Here is a 21,763-nt window from a genome sequence, read left to right as displayed (position 1 = left end):
CACCACCTTAGTAGGAGTGTGTGTCTAAATTATGTGATGATTAAGTCTTCTCTGTTTAAAAAAGAAGAGGGAGAAGCTTCTCTCCTCCTTAGGATGTATTCTTGAGAACACAAGACCTTTTAATTTTACAACACAAGGTCCTGGGCCTTCTGATTCTTGAACTATAAACACAAACCTCCAACATTAATTTAGGAGGCCCCCATAAGATAAGCAATCACAAAGTGTATTTTCTTGTCTCAAGGAAATGGGAGAAGTTTTTTTCTCTTATACTTTTTTCTATAAAGTGCATGAAATTCTGTGCAGACCCCATAATCACTCTTGTTTTACCTTACATTCGTATAATCTATTAGTACTTATCCAGTTATGTGATTGTTCTCTGCCCGTTCTCTGTTGGTAGGGAGAGGACTTTTGTTGACAAGATTACTTATTTTTCTTGATAATATATAAGTGGGACTGGCGCTAACCATTTAGACTACTATTTCTGGAAGCAGAGCCTTCACTTCTAATCCATGTCTAAGAATTTTGTACTTAAATATAGGGTGTGTATCGGGAGCAGTACACTAAAAGAAAAAACAAATGATGTAATTTAAAGTAGCCTTTCAGCACTTTGTGTGAGATAGTTGGGGTAAACATAATTTCTGTAAAGTTCCTCAAACCATACTATACCTGAAATTATGCAATTTCTAGTCAGTTCATCGTATGTCCGCAATTGTCTATTTTACTATTTCCTGTGGCACACCATTATTAGCTCTGAGAATTGAGAGTGGAAATGAGTTTGTTAATCTGATGGTCTATTTTATTCTGGCTTCCTTTTTTTTCCCAATTGAAAATATAGTCAAAGACTCAAGTGGCGAATCATATTTATTTCTGTAATATAGATTTAAATATGCTTAATTCTGTTCATCTGTCTGAAATATATAATATTTAATATTTAATACATAAATTGTGATCTGTGTTTAGAAAATATGTGATTATACCATTATATTCTATTTTTAACCTTATATCTAGAACGTAAATTATCTGCTGCAATTATTACACAGAGGCCACTTTCACTGTAATTCTGAGTTTTCATGGGTCCATTGGGAAAGCTTAAGATGTGTGTAATGGTAACGTGAGTTTTATTGGGCTTCCTTCATCAAGAAATAACCATACTAATTATTTTCTATGAAGTGTACGTATCAGTTGCATTGTCCTGTACTGCCTTCAGTGTGAATGTGTTCCTTGGCTAGATGCTATATTGTGTGAAACTTCATGCCTGTATGTCAAGCATTTTGTGACTCCCTATATGGTGGTGCTGACTGGGGCTCTAGGGTAAGAAAAAAATTCTCCATAACCAGAATAGATGTCAATTTCTGTGAGAATGACTTGTTACCCCTGGTAACAAAGGATAATTTGTCTTCCCAAGGAAATATGCCATATGGGTGATTCAAAATTGTTTGTTTGTTTGTTTGTTTTTTCTGGGAGATTAAACTTTCTGAGAAGGCAGAAGCTAGATTGTTAGAATTCATGCTGCTGGGTTCCTGTGTGATCTCCATCTTTTACCCAGTGATTACTCCATTCCTATACCTGTCATGCCAGGTCTGGCATAGCCAATAACAAAGACTATTTAGTATCAACTGGCTGAGTAATTTTGTCTACGTGGTTGTTCAGTATTCTTTCCATGGTGAGTGCTCACTGGTAGGCATTTATATCTGACATGAAAAATGTCACTTGAAGTCCCTTTGCATACGTCCACCTGCATGCCTCTCCCATATACCCTCTTTTATCTGATATTCCAGTCTTTTAATTTTGAGGCCATTCACCACTGCCCATAATTCCATACATTCTCATCTCTGGCCACATCTCCTTTCCCATAAAGTCAGTGAATGGTTGTAACAATAGCTCTGTCCATTGGGAAGATTTTCACACACTCACTGTCATTCAGAGTTACCACTGAGTGGCTACAATGTAACCTCCATTTATTTTGGGTTCGTTTTGTATACTGAGCCAAACTATCTATAAACCAAGCTTGGATTTTTCATATTCCCTCCATATACCCATAGATAAGACGAGGGAAGGATGAAAACATGGGTGACATGAGGCTGTGTACTCATGCAATTTACTTAGGCCTTCTCGTCCTGCTCAGGCTTGATCCACGATGTACCATTTCTATCCTACAATGAATTATTGCTGCATCTACCCAATTTGATGATGACTTTATGGGTTATCAAAATGGGCATATATGCATTGGAGCTATTCTGGAATTTAACCCCAGTTATCAATCTGGTAGCCAGAAAAAGAAGGTGGGGACAGCTCTTGAGGGAGCACTTGTTGCCTTGCAGGGAAGAGACCTTTGCAGCTTATTCTCATATCAAGGAACTGCTGATACTTTAATGGGAAGGGGTGAGCTCCCTCTGAAGACTCTGAGGGCTCACAGTTAAAATCTTCAGAGGAATCCACACAGATATTCCCGTTCTAAGCTTCAGTAACCCAGGTTTTCTCAGCCAGGACCCTAAACACAGCATAACAGACCTGCCTAGGCTGAGCATTCAGTAGTCTCTGTAGCTCAGTGATCTTAACAATAATATCTGTAAGAGCTAATGCCCTCATTTTAAACTACAGCAGAGGCTCTCTGACTCCCTCCCTTAGCTATACGCAGATTATCATCATCCTTCTGCAGGGTGTCAGTGTAACTTTGTAGATACCAGCCAATTCCATGATCCTTGTATGCATTCTACTTCCTGAACTTTTCAAAGTCCTCGTTCATTACACTGGTCTGGGCATTCCCCTTCATGTTTGTAACACTATATCCTCTGATATTGTTTTCCAAGATGCTCATGGCTTCAACCTGGAAGCTGAGGCAGTTCCTGAAGGCACTTACAATAGGAAGCAGTCAGGTGGGAATACTCCTTGTAGGAGTTTCTCTCGTGAAAGGAAACATGAGCAACTTAACGTCCATGACTGCAACAGTTTATAATCTGTGTATTATGTGCTTCCTGTAACATTATCAATTTATATGATAAAATACCATGAAAATGTTTATTCAACATGTGACAGTTTTTCATTAAGAATCACCATGTGAAAATTGTTGAATGGTGTATAATCTCTACTCTGAATTTATCCTTAGGATGGAATGTGTGTTACGTACAAGTAGGTTTGATTAGAGATAATGTATAATGCTCATGAGAAATTTCTTAGGAAACAAGCATGTTTAGAAATTAGTGAAGTTAGAAGTTAAATCCACTTGAGAACTAGAAAAAGATAGGATAGAGGTGCCATTGAAGAATGAAACTGAAATGACAGTAAAGCTGGAGGAGGAAAATGCAGGGTACTTTCAGGGAAAGGGAGTAAGCACTTTTAACTGGATATGACATACACAGTACAAAAGGGAGTGTCTAGGCTACTGCAGATTGTGGAGACCCTTAAAGATGAATCTTGAGTAAGCGCCAACCCAGTGCAGCTGTGGAGCTGCATTTTTGGCCCGGGCAGAGCCACGTCTACTGCTGGCCTAGATTTTACTAAAATTTCCTGATTTCATTAAGTATTACCAACTCTTCATCATCATGGAATCCATGGAGTCATAATATCCTTTGCTGGTTGGTTAGTTTTGTGTTTTGAAGAACTTGCTAACATTTTGTCATGGGGGGGATAATAAAACAAATAGAATAAACTTCTTTTACCTTCCTAAGAAGAACCTCATCTTTTAGATAAACCCACTCCCTCACAAATAAGGACATCATAGGCTTCACAATCGGTTGCTTCTTATTAGTTATGTCGTGATGTCATTGATGATGCATTAAACAAATTCAGCATAATGGAAAAAGGAAGATAAAGGTAAATTTCCACGATGTTAAGGAAGTATAAATGACAAGCATTTGCATCTAATGGGATGTGTGAAATCAAGGAGAGAACGCAGTTAATAATGAGGAGGTTAGTGATACAAATAAACAAAGGTAATGAACAAATGAATGAAACAATGGCACAATAGCACTAAAGGGTAGCAATTTAAGTTTATGTATTTGGTAAATTAAAAATATACTGTGATTATTTTACTATTTGCTTTATGAAAAATATTAGTCTTTTCAGTAAATGTTAATGGAAAAGTCTATTTAAAAAATTGCACATCAAGTAAGAGTTCATGAGTACAATATATAATGCAACTCAATGTGTCACCTATTTTCAAGGATAGTAGGAGCTGATAAGAATTCCTTAGCTAGAAATGTGATTACTTCTATTGAACTTGATGCTGAGAGTAATAATTTGTTAGTATAAGTGTAGTTTGATGTCACAGGTTTAATTCCCATCTTATAATATTAAATTTATTATGATATCAATATACTTCTTAAACATGCAACATATATGCAGGCATCCACACATGTATACATGCCTACTTTAGGTCAACTTGAAATTAATACCAAGTATTAAACACTTTCAAAGTTTAAAAGTGAATTGATATTTGAACACCGTGATTACTTTCAGAAACAATAAAAATGTGCTTTAAAAATATTGATATCAAGATGAATTATTTATACAGCTTCAATTTCGTTGAAAGCAAGATGTTAGTAGACGCTAATAAAAATACATCTTGACTTTATCTGAAAGGAAAAAGCTCAAAGGTGGATATAGATGCTTTCAGTTTTGTATTCCCCACACATTTATTACAGTGATTATAAGAATTTTTATTTAGAATTATACTTAGTTAGCTATACAAATGTTAAGGATTTCATACTTAATAAAAAATTTTATTTTATCAAACCCACCTATTATTCAAATACACCTACTGACTTGGTGTGTTTCGGAATTATGCTTAATTATCTGTACTTACTGAAAAGAAAGGGCGATGTCTTCACTTTTAAGTTTGTACCTTTTGATCATCTTCACCCATTTCACACATTCCCCCACCTCCCACCTCTGGCAACCACTGATCTATTCACTATATCTATGAATTTGTTTTTGGGGGTTTGTTTATGTTTTGTTTTTAGATTCCACATATAAGTGAGGTCATATAGTATTTGTCTTTGATTTATTTCACTTAGTATAATACCCTCAAGGTCCATCCACGTTGTCACAAATGGCAAGATTTCCTTTTTTATTGCTGGATAACATCCCTGTGTGTGTGTGTAGTAAGTTCCCTACATACAAACAAGTTCTGTTCTGAGAGTGCATTTGTAAGTCCAACAAAGTTAGCCTAGGTACCCAAATAACACAATCAGCTATACAGTACTGTACTGTAATAGGTTTATAGTACTTGTCACACATAATAAATAAAGAAGCAAACACAAAAAATAAAGAACATTTTTAATCTTACAGTGCAGTACCTTGAAAAGTACAGTAGTACAGTACAACAGCTGGCATACAGGGGCTGGCATCTAGTGAACAGGCAAGAAGAGTTACTGACTGGAGGAGGGAGAGGAGGTGGGAAATGGTACAGCTGAAGGATCCTCAGCAATAGGAGATGGAGGGCAAGCTGCAATTTCACTCATGCCTGACATTGATAACACAAGTTCTGATTCCTTGCTGGATTCAATTCTACCTACCCTCTTGAAAAAATGAACCAGTGATGTCTGGATAGTAGCTCTTTTTTCTCATCATAGTTGACACGGTAGCACTGGTTTGCATACTGAACGGTTGCTGCAGCCTTCGTTTACCATTCTACATTCGGGTCCTATGACTGAAAAGCTAACAGTGCCTCCTCAAATAAAGAAAATCCCCTTGCCATTTCCTGCATCACAAATCTCTTCAGTTCTTCAGTTACTTCTTCTTCCTCTTGTCTCTCTTCATCCTTTCTCTGGGCCTCCAATTCCATCAGGTCTTCATTAGTAAGCTCCTTGTGTTGCACAGCAAGGAATTCAATGTTATAACAATGAGTGACTTCTACCATCTTTTTGCCTCTCTCCACTTTCTCAATTATTTTCATTTTTGTTTCCATCGTTATGGCTTGGTGCTTCTTAGCAGTACCAGCTACATCACAGCTGCTTTTATGCTTGCTTCCAGACATCCTGGACTTGAAACAAAGATACTGTACTCTATACAGTACTGTACAGTAAAGTACACACAAGCACAACCACTTATAGAAGATGCACACATGTGACAATATATGCCAGACACATGAACTAACTTTTGTGATTGGACATGCAAATATATGTTTGCATCTCTGAAAGTTCACAGCTTGAAGGTTCCTATGTAGAGGACTTACTGTATATATATACAATTGACCTTTGAACAACACAGGCTTGAACTGCAAGGGTCAACTTACATGTGGATATTTTTCAAGAAATATATACTATATTACAAAACAATCCACTGTTGGTGAAATCTGTGGATACAGAACTACAGATAGGGAGGGCCAACTGTAGAGATATACTCAGATTTTTGGCTACATGAAGTGTCAGCAACCCTAACCCCAGTGTTGTTCAAGAGTCAACTATATAACATAAAATCACATTTTCTTTATTCACTCATCCATCGATGGACACTTACATTGTTTCCATGTTTTGCCTATTATAAATAATGCTGCAGTGAACGTGGAGGTGCAGATATTTTTTTGAGCTAGTGTTTCATATCCTTTGGATAAATACCTAGAAATGGAATTGCTGGATAATATGGTATTTCTATTTTTAATTTTTTGAGGAACCTCCATGCTGTTTTCTATAGTGGCTGCACCCATTTACATTCCCATCAACAGTGAACTAAGGTTCCCTTTTTTCACCAACATGTGTTGTTTTTTGTCTTTTTGACAATAGCTATTCTAACAGGGGTGAGGTTGTATCTCACTGTAGTTTTGATTTGCATTTCTCACTGTGATGCCGAGCACCATTTCATGTACCTGTTGGCCATTTGTACGTCGTCTTTGGGAAAATGTCTATTCAGATCCTCTGCCCGTTTTAAAAATAGGAATGTTTATTTTCGTTATTGAGTTGTATGAGTTTTTTATAGCTTGGACGTTAACCCCTTATCAGATATATGATTTGCAAATATTTTTTTCCCATTTGGGAGGTTGCCTTTTCATTTTTGTGATGGTTTCCTTTGCTGTGCAGAAGCTTTTTATTTACATGTAGTCTCACTTGTTTGTTTTTGGTTTTCTTGCCTTTGCTTTTGGAGTAGTGTCCAAAAAATCATTGCCAAGACTGATATCAATAAGCTTAATGCCCATGTTTTCTTCTAGGAGTTTTGTGGTTTCATGTCTTATGTTCAAATCTGTATCTATTTTGGGTTAATTTTTGTGTATGGTATAATATAGTGGTCCAGTTTCATTCTTTTGCTGTGGCTGTCCAGTTTTTCCAACACCATTTACTGAAGAGACTTTTGCTTTCCATTGTATATCTTGGCTCCTTTGTCATAAATTAATCAACCATACATGTGTAGGTTTATGTCTAGGCTCTCAATTCTGTTCCATTGATCATATGTGTCTGTTTTTATGCTGACATCAAACAGTTTTGATGACTATAGCTTTGTGATGTAGTTTGAAATAAGGAGGCATGATGCCTCTAGCTTTGTTTTTCTTTCTTAAGATTGCCTTGGCTATTTTGCATCTTCTGTGGTTGCATACAATTTATAGGATTATTTGCTCTGTTTCTGTGAAAACTTTGTTGGACATATGGCAGAGATTGCATTGAATCTGTGGATAGCTTTGGGTAGTACAGACCTTTATAAAATATAAATTCTTCCAATCCATGAACATGGAATATCTTTCCAATTATATGTGTCTTCTTCAGTTTCTTTCATCAATGTCTTATAGTTTTCAGTGTACAGGTCTTTCACTTCCTTGGTTAAATTTGTACCTGAGTATTCTTTTGATGCAATTGTAAATGAAATTGTTTTATTAATTTCTTTGTCTGATAGTTATTAGTGTATACAAAAGCAACAGATTTTTGTATATTGATATTTGTATACTGCAACTTTACTGAATTTGTTTTTAGTTCTAACAATTTTTGGTGGAGTCTTTAAGGTTTACTTTTCTGATTTGGATGCCTTTTCTTCTTCTTGCCTAATTGCTCTGGTTAGGACTTCTAATACTATGTTGAATAAAAGTGATGAGAGTGAGCATTCTTGTCTTGTTCCTGATTTTAGGGGAAAAACTCTCAGCTTTTCACCACTGAGTATGATGTTATCTGTGGGTTTGTCATGTATAGACTTTATTATGTTGAGGTACATTCCCTCTATATCTGTGTTGAGAGTTTTTAAACATAAATTCAGATGACTTTTGTCAAATGCTTTTTCTTCATCTATTGAGATGATATATGATTTTTATCCTTCATTTCCTTAATGTATATCACATTGATTTGTGGATGTTGAACTATCCTTGCATCTGTGGAATAAATCCCACTTGATCATGGTGTATAATCCTTTTTATATTTTGTTGAATTCAGTTTGTTAATATTTTGTTGAGGATTTTTCTATGTTCATCAGGGATATTAGCCTGTAATTTTCTTGTGGCATCCTTGTCTAGTTTTAGCATCAGAGTAATCACAGCCTGTAAGATGCATTTGGAAGAGTCCTCCCCTCTCCTACATTTTAGAAGAGTTTGAGAAGATTGGTATTAGTTCTTGTTTAAATATTTGGGAGAATTCACCAGTGAAGCCATCTGGCCTGGATTTTTTTGCTGGGAGGTTTTTGATTACCAATTCAATTTCCTTATAGATTCAATTTGATTACTGATTAAACTAATAATTCAGTTCAGATTTTGTTTTTCATGATACAGTCTTGTTAGGTTGTATGTTTCTAGAAATTTATCCATTCCTTCTAGGTAATCAAATTTTTGGCATATAACTTTTATAGTACAAATGTTAAATATGAATTTTGAAGGGACCCAAACATCTAGTCCATAACAGTTCTACTGACTATATGGGTCAGATAATTCTATGCTATGGGAGGCCATCCTGTGTATTGCAGCAGGTTTAGCAGCATCCCTGCTGCTAAATGTCAGAAGCACAATCTGTCCACAAGATGTCAGAAGCACTGCTCAGATGCAAAAACCAAAAATGTCTCCAGATGTTGCCAAATGTCCCCTGTGGGTCGAAACCACAATGGTTGAGAACAACTGCTCTATGTGAGTAGTTCCAGAATTTTTAACAGAAAAATGTGTATACATATATATAAATTTGCATATACATACATTATATATATATATACATGCATATATATACCTACTTTATATATATATATATACACACACACATACGTACACAAATAAATTTGCTTAATATATGTTATATATAATAAGGGCAGGGAATAATTATTGGTATTCAGACTAATGATATGTCTTCTTGGGTAGTTCATAAATTGATTTGACTTGAATGACCCTGCCTTACTTACCCTCTATACTAGTGAATAGTATATAAAAATTATAGTTTATTACATTATTAAAAATAGTAAACCCAATCAAATTTTATATTAATGTGTATATTTTCATTGGTAATTTGTAATTTCGTATTTTTATTTTCATAACTAATAAACACAACCTCACCATGCATAAATATTTGGGGACAATTTCTATATTTAAGTCCTTGAATTTAATATTCTCTAAAAAGGCAAAATAAAAGTTTGTTCTCAAGTGAAGATATTAACATGGACCACATCAACAAAACATGCCTAAGGTATTTTGGCGAGTTGCTATTCCTCAGACCAGAATTAATGGACTGCTCAGAATAATTCATTGATTCAAGAATAATGTATTGGATAGCAACTATGTTCCAGGCATTGTTATGAGTACCAGGAATATTATGGTGAATAAGGCAAGGAAAAAATAACCTTTTAACTCTCTTGGAACTTTCCTTTTTATGGGGGGGGGGCTAGTGAGGGGACAGAAAATAATGTAAATATATATATTAAACATATTTATATAACTATATAGCTACATAATTTATGAAGCAATAATATATGTAACTGATTCAGGGAGTGCCTGATAGTGTTTGAGTGGTATTACATTAGCTAGCTAGAGAGCTCATAAAGGTCTTTCAGGAGAGGTGACATTTGAACCAAGAGGTAAGTGATGGAAAGTAGGCAGAACTGTGAAAGAAAAATATTTCAATCAAGGGAGTAGCAACATCAAAATTCAAAGAATGTGGCATATTACAGTGATAGCCCACTAGTGTGGCTGAAGCTTAAAGGAAAGAGATGGGAGATAAATTTTCTTATTTCTTAAAAAATGATTATCTTAAATAACATATCTCCATTAAACATGGTATTAACACTTTTTAATTTATTAAGCATTTCCATTTAGATAGATAGCTCAGATACAAATTTAAATCTAAGCTCTGAATTTCAAAGACATATTCTACCAAATCATACCATTTCTTTCTGAACTTACATATTTCAAGTATTTGAAAGATTTGCTCAAACAAACAAAAACAAAGTGTTTACCCTAGACTTTTGCTTTGCCATTCAACTAGTCTGATATCTCTGGTAGTTTTTTCCTCACTTATCTAAATTTGCTTCCTCTTTTTTTAGTCCCCTCTCAAAGCCTATTATGTATCTTGTCTTGGTCACCACCATTTTGATTGGATTTTAGTAACAGTTCTGACCTGCTTGCTATACCGATGAGTAGTTGTTTAGTTTGGAAAATACCAAATTATTGCCCTATTAAACCTCTTTAAACTTTAAAGTTTGTATAACTGCCTCTTTTTCCCATGGAAAAATCATACAGTCCATAAAGTTGGAGAAAGGTATTTAAACCTTTTTGTAAACTCTATAGACTATTTGATCCCTTTAGGTTCCAGTGTAATAGTTTATTCACTCATATACAATTATTTAATTCCAGGGCATGTACAAAGTTTGTGGGATACACTTGTGAATAAACCAAAATAAATAACCTCTTCTCATGGCAGTTATATTCTCAGGGAATGAGGCAGATAAAACACTGTAAACACCATAAATAACTAAGTTATATACTCTCTTAGAATGAAATGCTATGAAAAAAGAAAAATATCCCAACTTAAGGTTTATGAGTGTGTATATATGTGATGTTTGTTTCAATTACAAAAGAAAAGTAGTCAGGGTATACATATTGGGGATGATGATATTTGAGCCAAGACAAAAAACCCTTTTATTCAATTTATATTGAAGAAGCTAGATAACTGATCAGTGCAATTCTAATTCAGTATACTCAGCCAGTAGAAAATGTGTCTGAAAGTCAGACATAAAAACAAGCATTTGCAGTTATTTTGAATGTAACTTACAAACTCGGTTTTGCAATAGTCATTTCCTCTGCCATTAGAAAATGATAGCTTTTGTTTCCTTAATCTTAGATTGTGTCCCTTGCTAAGAAAATTAAATTTCATAGATCTCATTTTTCAAGAATGAATACTTTTTACTAAAATAAATTGCAATAGTTCCCTCAATTCTTTCAATAAATGATAACTAAAGGTTCAAGCTAATTTAACTGACAAAAATTAGTTTGGTAAGTGACATTTTATAAAAATCTATTAAGCATAATTATATTTTATATATGTGTGTGAATGGCATGTGTGTATATTACTGAAATAAAGCAAAAAATCTGAAACTACATAACTTCATCAGATTTTTTGCTTTATTTCATTAACAGGTGCTATCAACCATTAATTCAAATTAGATGAAAAATGACCTTTTTAAAGTGACTCACTGTAGAAAATGAAGAATTTAACTGTATTTTCAGTTATATTTTTCATATAGAAAGTGAGTTCTCAACTTGAATTATAAAATATGGGATTTGCAAATTAAATTGTAAGAACAGTCTTCTGAGTCTCAAAATAATAATTGGACTATCTTAGACTCCATTTCAAGTGAAGAAGGAAATTTATATTGGCACTGTATGTTTGGGTGGTGGAATCAAATATGAACATATTATTGAAAGTTAGGGCCAAAAGACTAATTCATCATGTATCATGTTGCTTGGTTGAACTAATTTTGGTGGTGTTACTTACAATTGCTATTTTACTTTAAATGAGTCCTATTCTAAACTCTCACAAATAGAGTACTTCCTTAAAGGTAATGACTTCTTCATTAATATTTAAAGCAATTTTGTTTGCCAATTTTAAGTAATATTAGAAAAAATTCTTCAGTGTCAATTCACATTTGTTTCCTGATTTAGAACAGTCACTATCAAGTGGATAAATGTCTTCAGATATAAACAATTCCTAAGGATAGGAAATATATATCATAATATTCCGGTCATATTATTTTAGTCAAAATATCTATAGCTAAAAAATTAGCATTTGGAAGTGATGATTTGAAGGAATATTATAATGTGGCAAATAGGAGTATACCTTAAGACAATACTTACTTACAATATTAAATACTATTTAGGAACCTGGGAGTTTGGGATTGGTAGATGCAAACTATTACATTTAGAATGTATAAACAACAAGGTCCTACTGTATAACACAGGGAACTATATCCAACCTCCTGGGATAAACTATAATGGAAAAGAATATTAAAAAAGAATGTATAACTGAGTCACTTTGCTGTACAGCAGAGACTGGCACAACATTGTAAATCCACTATACTTCAATAAAAAATACTATTTAGGAAATGACCTCCAGATTTTAAAGAGCATATAATAATCTTTTTTTTTTTCTTTTCCCCCAGTTATATTGAGATATAATCAACATACATCACGGTATAAGTTTAAGGCATACAGCATAATGTGTTTTTTTTTTTTTTTTAATTATTATTTATTTATTTATTTATTCAAGTTTTGACTGTGTTGGGTCTTCGTTTCTGTGCGAGGGCTTTCTCTAGTTGCGGCAAGCGGGGGCCACTCTTCATCGCGGGGCGCGGGCCTCTCACTATCGCGGCCTCTCTTGTTGCGGAGCACAGGCTCCAGACGCGCAGGCTCAGTAGTTGTGGCTCACGGGCCCAGTTGCTCCGTGGCACGTGGGATCTTCCCAGACCAGGGCTCGAACCCGTGTCCCCCGCATTGGCAGGCAGATTCTCAACCACTGCGCCACCAGGGAAGCCCCAGCATAATGTTTTGACTTACATGTATTGTGAAATGATTACCACTATAAGTTTAGTTAGCATCCATTATCTCATATAGATACAATAAAAAGCAAAAGCAAAAAAGAAAAGAAAAAACACTTTTCCTTGTGATGAGAACTCAAGATTTACTCTGGTAACAATTTTCATATATATCATACAACAGTGTTAACAATACTCATCAGGCTGGACATTTTTACCTTTTGACTGCCTTTCTCCTATTTCTCCTCTCCCCACCCTCTGCCTCTGGTAACCACAAATCTGATCCCTTTTTCTATGAGTTTTGTTTGTTTTCAGATTCCACATATAAGTGAGATCACATGGTATTTGTCTTTCTCTGACTTATTTAACTTAGCATAATGCCCTAAGTTCCATCCATGTTGTTGCAAATGGCAGGATTTCCTTAATTTTTATGGCATATTATATATATATATATATCTATATATCTATATATAGATATATATATATATATATCTCACATCTTTTTTTTTTAAACATCTTTATTGAAGTAAAATTGCCTTACAATGGTGTGTTAGCTTCTGCTTTATAACAAAGTGAATCAGTTATACATATACAATATGTTCCCATATCTCTTCCCTCTTGCATCTCCCTCCCTCCCACCCTCCCCATCCCACCCCTCTAGGTGGTCACAAAGCACCGAGCTGATCTCCCCGTGCTATGCGGCTGCTTCCCACTAGCTATCTATTTTACATTTGGTAGTGTATATATGTCCATGCCACTCTCTCACCCTGTCACATCTCACCCCACCCCCTCCCCATATCCTCAAGTCCATTCTCTAGTAGGTCTGTGTCTTTATTCCCGTCTTGCCACTAGGTTCTTCATGGCCTTTTTTTTTTTTTCCTTAGATTCCATATATATGTGTTAGCATACTGTATTTGTTTTTCTCTTCTGACTTACTTCACTCTGTATGACAGACTCTAACTCCATCCACCTCATTACAAATACCTCCATTTCATTTCTTTTTATGGCTGAGTAATATTCCATTGTATATATGTGCCACATCTTCTTTATCCATTCATCTGTCGATGGACATTTAGGTTGCTTCCATGTCCTGGCTATTGTAAATAGAGCTGCAATGAACATTTTGGTACATGACTCTTTTTGAACTATGGTTTTCTCAGGGTATATGCCCAGTAGTGGGATTGCTGGGTTGTACGGTAGTTCTATTTGTAGTTTTTTAAGGAACCTCCATCCTGTTCTACATAGTGGCTGTATCAATTTACATTCCCACCAACAGTGCAAGAGTGTTCCCTTTCCTCCACACCCTCTCCAGCATTTATTGTTTCTAGATTTTTTGATGATGGCCATTCTGACTGGTGTGAGATGATATCTCATTGTAGTTTTGATTTGCATTTCTCTAATGATTAATGATGTTGAGCATTCTTTCATGTGTCTGTTGGCAATCTGTATATCTTCTTTGGAGAAATGTCTATTTAGGTCTTCTGCCCATTTTTGGATTGGGTTGTTCGTTTTTTTGTTATTGAGCTGCATGAGCTGCTTGTAAATCTTGGAGATTAATCCTTTGTCAGTTGCTTCATTTGCAAATATTTTCTCCCATTCTGATGGTTGTCTTTTGGTCTTGTTTATGGTTTCCTTTGCTGTGCAAAAGCTTTTAAGTTTCATTAGGTCCCATTTGTTTATTTGTGTTCTTATTTCCATTTCTCTGGGAGCTGGGTCAAAAAGAATCTTGCTGTGATGTATGTCATAGAGTGTTCTGCCTATGTTTTCCTCTAAGAGTTTGATAGTGTCTGCCCTTACACTTAGGTCTTTAATCCATTTTGAGTTTATTTTTGTGCATGGTGTCAGGGAGTGTTCTAATTTCATACTTTTACATGTACCTGTCCAGTTTTCCCAACACCACTTATTGAAGAGGCTGTGTTTTCTCCACTGTATATGCTTGCCTCCTTTATCAAAGATAAGGTGACCATATGTGCGTGGGTTTATCTCTGGGCTTTCTATCCTGTTCCATTGATCTATATTTCTGTTTTTGTGCCAGTACCAAACTGTCTTGATTACTGTAGCTTTGTAATATAGTCTGAAGTCAGGGAGCCTGATTCCCCCAGCTCCATTTTTCGTTCTCAAGATTGCTTTGGCTATTCGGGGTCTTTTGTGTTTCCATACAAATTGTGAAATTTTTTGTTCTAGTTCTGTGAAAAATGCCAGTGGTAGTTTGATAGGGATTGCATTGAATCTGTAGATTGCTTTGGGTAGTAGAGTCATTTTCACAGTGTTGATTCTTCCAATCCAGGAACATGGTATATATCTCCATCTATTTGTATCATCTTTAATTTCTTTCATCAGTGTCTTATAATTTTCTGCATACAGGCATTTTGTCTCCTTAGGTAGGTTTATTCCTAGATATTTTATTCTTTTTGTTGCATTGGTAAACGGGAGTGTTTTCTTAATTTCACTTTCAGATTTTTCGTCATTAGTGTATAGAAATGCAAGAGATTTCTGTGCATTAATATTGTATCCTGCTACTTTACCAAATTCATTGATTAGCTCTAGGAGTTTTCTGGTAGCATCTTTAGGATTCTCTATGTATAGTATCATGTCATCCGCAAACAGTGACAGCTTTACTTCTTCTTTTCCGATTTGGATTCATTTTATTTCTTTGTCTTCTCTGATTGCTGTGGCTAACACTACCAAAACTATGTTGAATAATAGTGGTGAGAGTGGGCAACCTTGTCTTGTTCCTGATCTTAGTGGAAATGGTTTCAGTTTTTCACCATTGAGGACAATCTTGGCTGTGGGTTTGTCATATATGGCCTTTATTATGTTGAGGAAAGTTCCTTCTATGCCTCCTTTCTGCAGGGCTTTTATCATAAATGGGTGTTGAATTTTGTCGAAAGCTTTCTCTGCATCTATTGAGATGATCATATGGTGTTTCTCCTTCAATTTCTTAATATGGTGTATCACATTGATTGATTTGCGTATATTGAAGAATCCTTGCATTCCTGGGATAAACCCCACTTGATCATGTTGTATGATCCTTTTAATGTGCTGTTGGATTCTGTTTGCTAGTATTTTGTTGAGGATTTTTGCATCTCTGTTCATCAGTGATATTGGCCTGTAGTTTTCTTTCTTTGTGACATCTTTGTCTGGTTTTGGTATCAGGGTGATGGTGGCCTCGTAGAATGAGTTTGGGAGTGTTCCTCCCTCTGCAATATTTTGGAAGAGTTTGAGAAGGATAGGTGTTAGCTCTTCTCTAAATGTTTGATAGAATTCACCTGTGAAGCTATCTGGTCCTGGGCTTTTGTTTGTTGGAAGATTTTTAATCACAGTTTCAATTTCAGTGCTTGTGATTGGTCTGTTCATATTTTCTATTTCTTCCTGGTTCAGTCTCGGCAGTTTGTGCATTTCTAAGAATCTGTCCATTTCTTCCAGGTTGTCCATTTTATTGGCATAGAGTTGCTTGTAGTAATCTCTCATGATCTTTTGTATTTCTGCAGTGTCAGTGGTTACTTCTCCTTTTTCATTTCTAATTCTATTGATCTGAGTCTTCTCCCTTTTTCTCTTGATGAGTCTGGCTAATGGTTTATCAATTTTGCTTATCTTCTCAAAGAACCAACTTTTAGTTTCTTTGATTTTTGCTATTGTTTCCTTCATTTCTTTTTCATTTATTTCTGACCTGATCTTTATAATTTCTTTCCTTCTGCTAGCTTTCGGGTTATTTTGTTCTTCTTTCTCTAATTGCTTTAGGTGCAAGGTTAGGTTGTTTATTCGAGATGTTTCCTGTTTCTTGAAGTAGGCTTGTATTGCTATAAACTTCCCTCTTAACACTGCTTTTGCTGCATCCCATAGGTTTTGGGTCGTCGTATCTCCATTGTCATTTGTTTCTAGGTATTTTTTGATTTCCCCTTTGATTTCTTCAGTGATCACTTCGTTATTAAGTAATGTATTGTGTAGCCTCCATGTGTTTGTATTTTTTACAGATCTTTTCCTGTAATTGATATCTAGTCTCATAGCGTTGTGGTCGGAAAAGATACTTGATACGATTTCAATTTTCTTAAATTTACCAAGGCTTGATTTGTGACCCAAGATATGATCTATCCTGGAGAATGTTCCATGAGCACTTGAGAAAAATGTGTATTCTGTTGTTTTTGGGTGGAATGTCCTATAAATATCAATTAAGTCCATCTTGTTTAATGTATCATTTAAAGCTTGTGTTTCCTTATTTATTTTCATTTTGGATGATCTGTCCATTGGTGAAAGTGGGGTGTTAAAGTCGCCTACTATGACTGTGTTGCTGTCGATTTCCCCTTTTATGGCTGTTAGTATTTGCCTTATGTATTGAGGTGCTCCTATGTTGGGTGCATAAATATTTACAATTGTTATACCTTCCTCTTGGATCGATCCCTTGATCATTATATAGTGTCCTTCTTTGTCTCTTGTAATAGTCTTTATTTTAAAGTCTATTTTGTCTGATATGAGAATTGCTACTCCAGCTTTCTTTTGATTTCCATTTGCATGGAATATCTTTTTCCATCCCCTCACTTTCAGTCTGTATGTGTCTCTAGGTCTGAATTGGGTCTCTCGTAGACAGCATATATATGGGTCCTGTTTTTGTATCCATTCAGCCAGCCTGTGTCTTTTGGTGGGAGCATTTAATCCATTTACATTCAAGGTAATTATCAATATGTATGTTCCTATTCCCATTTTCTTAAATGTTTTGGGTTTGTTATTGTAGGTGTTTTCCTTCTCTTGTGTTTCTTGCCTAGAGAAGTTCCTTTAGCATTTGTTGTAAAGCTGGTTTGGTGGTGCTGAACTCTCTCAGCTTTTGCTTGTCTGTAAAGGTTTTAATTTCTCCATCAAATCTGAATGAGATCCTTGCTGGGTAGAGTAATCTTGGTTGTAGGTTTTTCTCCTTCATCACTTTAATTATATCCTGCCACTCCCTTCTGGCTTGCAGAGTTTCTGCTGAAAGATAAGATGTTAACCTTATGGGGATTCCCTTGTGTGTTATTTGTTGTTTTTCCCTTGCTGCTTTTAATATGTTTTCCTTATATTTAATTTTTGATAGTTTGATTAATATGTGTCTTGGCGTGTTCCTCCTTGGGTTTATCTTGTATGGGACTCTCTGTGCTTCCAGAACTTGATTAACTATTTCCTTTCCCATATTAGGGAAGTTTTCAACTATAATCTCTTCAAATATTTTCTCAGTCCCTTTCTTTTTCTCTTCTTCTTCTGGGACCCCTATAATTCGAATGTTAGTGCGTTTAATGTTGTCCCAGAGGTCTCTGAGACTGTCCTCAGTTCTTTTCATTCCTTTTTCTTTATCCTGCTCTGCAGTAGTTATTTCCACCATTTTATCTTCCAGGTCACTTATCCGTTCTTCTGCCTCAGTTATTCTGCTATTGATCCCATCTAGAGTATTTTTAATTTCATTTATTGTGTTTTTCATCGTTGCTTGGTTCCTCTTTAGTTCTTCTACATCCTTGTTAAATGTTTCTTGCATTTTGTCTATTCTATTTCCAAGATTTTGGATCATCCTTACTATCATTATTCTGAATTCTTTTTCAGGTAGACTACCTATTTCCTCTTCATTTGTTAGGTCTGGTGTGTTTTGACCCTGCTCCTTCATCTGCTGTGTGTTTTTCTGTCATCTCATTTTGCTTATCTTACTGTGTTTGGGGTCTCCTTTTCACAGGCTGCAGGTTCGTAGTTCCCGTTGTTTTTGGTATCTGTCCCCAGTGGCTAAGGTTGGTTCAGTGGGTTGTGTAGGCTTCCTGGTGGAGGGAACTAATGCCTGAGTTCTGGTGGATGAGGCTGGATCTTGTCTTTCTGGTGGGCACATCCATGTCTGGTGGTTTATTTTGGGGTGTCTGTGGCCTTATTATGATTTTAGGCAGCCTCTCTGCTAATGGATGGGGCTGTGTTCCTGTCTTGCTAGTTGTTTGGCATAGGGTGTCCAGCCCTGTAGCTTGCTGGTCGTTGAGTGAAGCTGGGTCTTGATGTTGAGATGGAGATCTCTGAGAGATTTTTGCCATTTGGTATTACGTGGAGCTGGGAGGTCTCTTGTGGACCAGTGTCCTGAAGTTGGCTCTCCCACCTCAGAGGCACAGCCCTGATGCCTGGCTGGAGCACCAAGAGCCTTTCGTCCACACAGCTCAGAGTAAAAGTGAGAAAAAATAGAAAGAAAGAAAGAGGCTATAATATAGTGAAGTAAAATAAAGCTATTATAAAGCAAAGCTATACAGACAAAATCTCACCCAGAAGCATATACATATACACTCACAAAAAAAGGAAAAGGGGAAAAATTAATATATCCTGCTCCCAAAGTCCACCTCCTGAATTTGGAATGATTTGTTGTCTATTCAGGTATTCAACAGATGCAGGCACATCAAGTTGTTTGTGGAGCTTTAATCCGCTGCTTCTGAGGCTGCTGGGAGAAATTTCCCTTTCTCTTCTTTGTTCGCACAGCTCCCGGGGTTCAGCTTTGGATTTGGACCCGCCTCTGCATGTAGGTCGCCTGAGGGCATCTGTTCCCCACCCAGACAGAGCTGGGTTAAAGGAGCAGCTGCTTCGGGGGCTCTGGCTCACTCAGGCCGGGGGGAGGGAGGGGTACAGAGGAGGCGGGGCGAGCCTGCAGTGGCAGAGGCCAGCGTGACTTTGTACCAGCCTGAGGCACGCAGTGCGTTCTCCCAGGAAAGTTGTCCCCGGATCACGGGACCCTGGCAGTGGTGGGCTGCACTGGCTCCCGTGAGGGGCGGTGTGGAGAGTGACCTGTGGTCGCACACAGGCTTTTTGGTGGCGGCAGCAGCAGCCTTAGCATCTCACGCCCGTCTCTGGGGCCCACGCTGATCGCCGCAGCTCGCGCCCGTCTCTAGAGTTCGTTTAGGCGGCGCTCTGAATCCCCTCTCCTTGCGCGCCGCGCAACAAAAAGGCAAGAAAAAGTCTCTTGCCTCTTCGGCAGCTGCAGACTTTTTCCCGGACTCCCTCCCGGCTAGCTGTGGTGCACTAACCCCTTCAGGTTGTGTTCACGCCGTCAACCCCAGTCCTCTCCCTGCGATCCGACCGAATCCCGAGCCTCAGCTCCCAGCCCCCGCCCACCCCGGCGGGGGAGCAGACAAGCTTTTCAGGCTGGTGAGTGCTGCTCGGCGCCAAGCCTCTGTGCGGGAATCTCTCCGCTTTGTCCTCCGCACCCCTGTGGCTGCGCTCTCCTCCGTGGCTCTGAAGCTTCCCCCCTCTGCCACCCGCAGTCTCTGCCCGTGAAGGGGCTTCCTAGTGCGTGGAAATCTTTCCTCCTTCACGGCTCCCTCCCACTGGTGCAGGTCCCATCCCTATTCTTTTGTCTCTGTTATTTCTTTTTTCTTTTGCCCTACCCAAGTATGTGGGGAGTTTCTTGCCTTTTGGGAGGTCTGACGTTTTCTGCCAGTGTTCGGTGGGTGTTCTGTAGGAGCAGTTCCACGTGTAGATGTATTTCTACTGTATCTGTGGGAAGGAAGGTGATCTCTGCGTCTTACTCTTCGGCCTTCTTCTCTCTCTATAATAATCTTTTGCAAAAACATGTATTCTAGTCTGTTGTTGGCTTGTTGACTCCATAGAATCCTATTAAAATAAGTTGAATTATCTTATTGTTTTTAGAAGAATGTCTTTAATGGATAAAGCCATTAAATGGGTTTTTAATGGATTTTTGTCATTCTATTCCCGATTATCCTTGAATATACGTTCTTCATTTGATTGTACAGTGCATGGAGTGCCACTGTTTATGAAAAGCAATGTCATATCTAAAATCTGTATAAAATTTGGTGATTATGTTTCTTAAACATTATGATGTATAAGAAAGCAAATGGAACTTGGGGTCAGATAACTTGAACTAAGACTTGTTAGAGTTAATGCAATCCCAGTAAATATAACAGTGGTATTTTTAAAATGAAGCCAGTCAAATAGACACTAAAGTTCATTAGGAGAAATAAACATTGAAGACTAGTAGGTATATAGACTAAAAGTGAAAATACAATACATAAGGAAGTAAGTAGTTTTACTAGATACTACAACATACTGAAAAGGTCCTATAATTAGTGTAGTACTGGCACATGAATAGAAAGTCCAGAAATAGACTGAACTACATACAGAAATCCATTATGTGGTAAAGATTTCAAAGGTATTCTTTTTTGGAAAGCTAGATAATCATTTGCAATAAAATACATAAATGCCTCTTATTTCCACTAGCTTTCTGTACTTCCTGTTCAAACTTAATACAACATTAATTGCATTGTTCTTTCCTTTTCCTTAATAAATGTATTTTCCCTTAAGTTTTTGCTCTTGCTATATTCCATTTGTTGATATGGAAAGTATTTAACTTCATTCTTGTTCTGAACAGTCTGTTATATTATGCTTAAAACTTTGATGTGATTTTAAAATTTATTTAACAGATTTTCCCCACAAGAAATGATTACTTTTTATATTACATACCAGTCAAAATTAGCTAATATTCACATAGAAATACCATATAATTCACCAGTTCTTGAAATTTAACACTCTATTTTAAAGGATATTTTATAGTTATGTTAGAATATATTTTATTCAGTCCAATTGTAATTATGCACTTACTATTTTGGTGCTGTAGCACAATTTAAATGTTGAAAAACTGTTATTTTCAAATAGATTCTAAACAATTCCGTTGTGAAATTGATAGTACTTTGATACCTGTCTCTGCTGAAGGGTATTCCTCACTTCCCTCTTCATATATGTATTATACTGAGAAAAACATTAATGTTCATATATTGTGTGATGTATGGCTTGGCTTTTCATCAGTTTTATTTGGTTCATATCAAACATTTGTGTTTCTATGTTCTTCAAATTT

General features: G+C 36.5%; 1 pseudogene; it reads right to left on the bottom strand.

The window, feature by feature from the left end:
* Positions 1-467: 467 nt before the first annotated feature.
* Positions 468-21,763, bottom strand: part of LOC118893963 — a 112,273-nt pseudogene continuing 90,977 nt past the window's right edge.

This window comes from Balaenoptera musculus, chromosome 4 (genome assembly GCF_009873245.2).
Source record: "Balaenoptera musculus isolate JJ_BM4_2016_0621 chromosome 4, mBalMus1.pri.v3, whole genome shotgun sequence".
NCBI lineage: Eukaryota > Metazoa > Chordata > Mammalia > Artiodactyla > Balaenopteridae > Balaenoptera > Balaenoptera musculus.
Note: the sequence above shows the minus strand (reverse complement) of the source record. Positions and strands in the feature narration are given on the sequence as shown.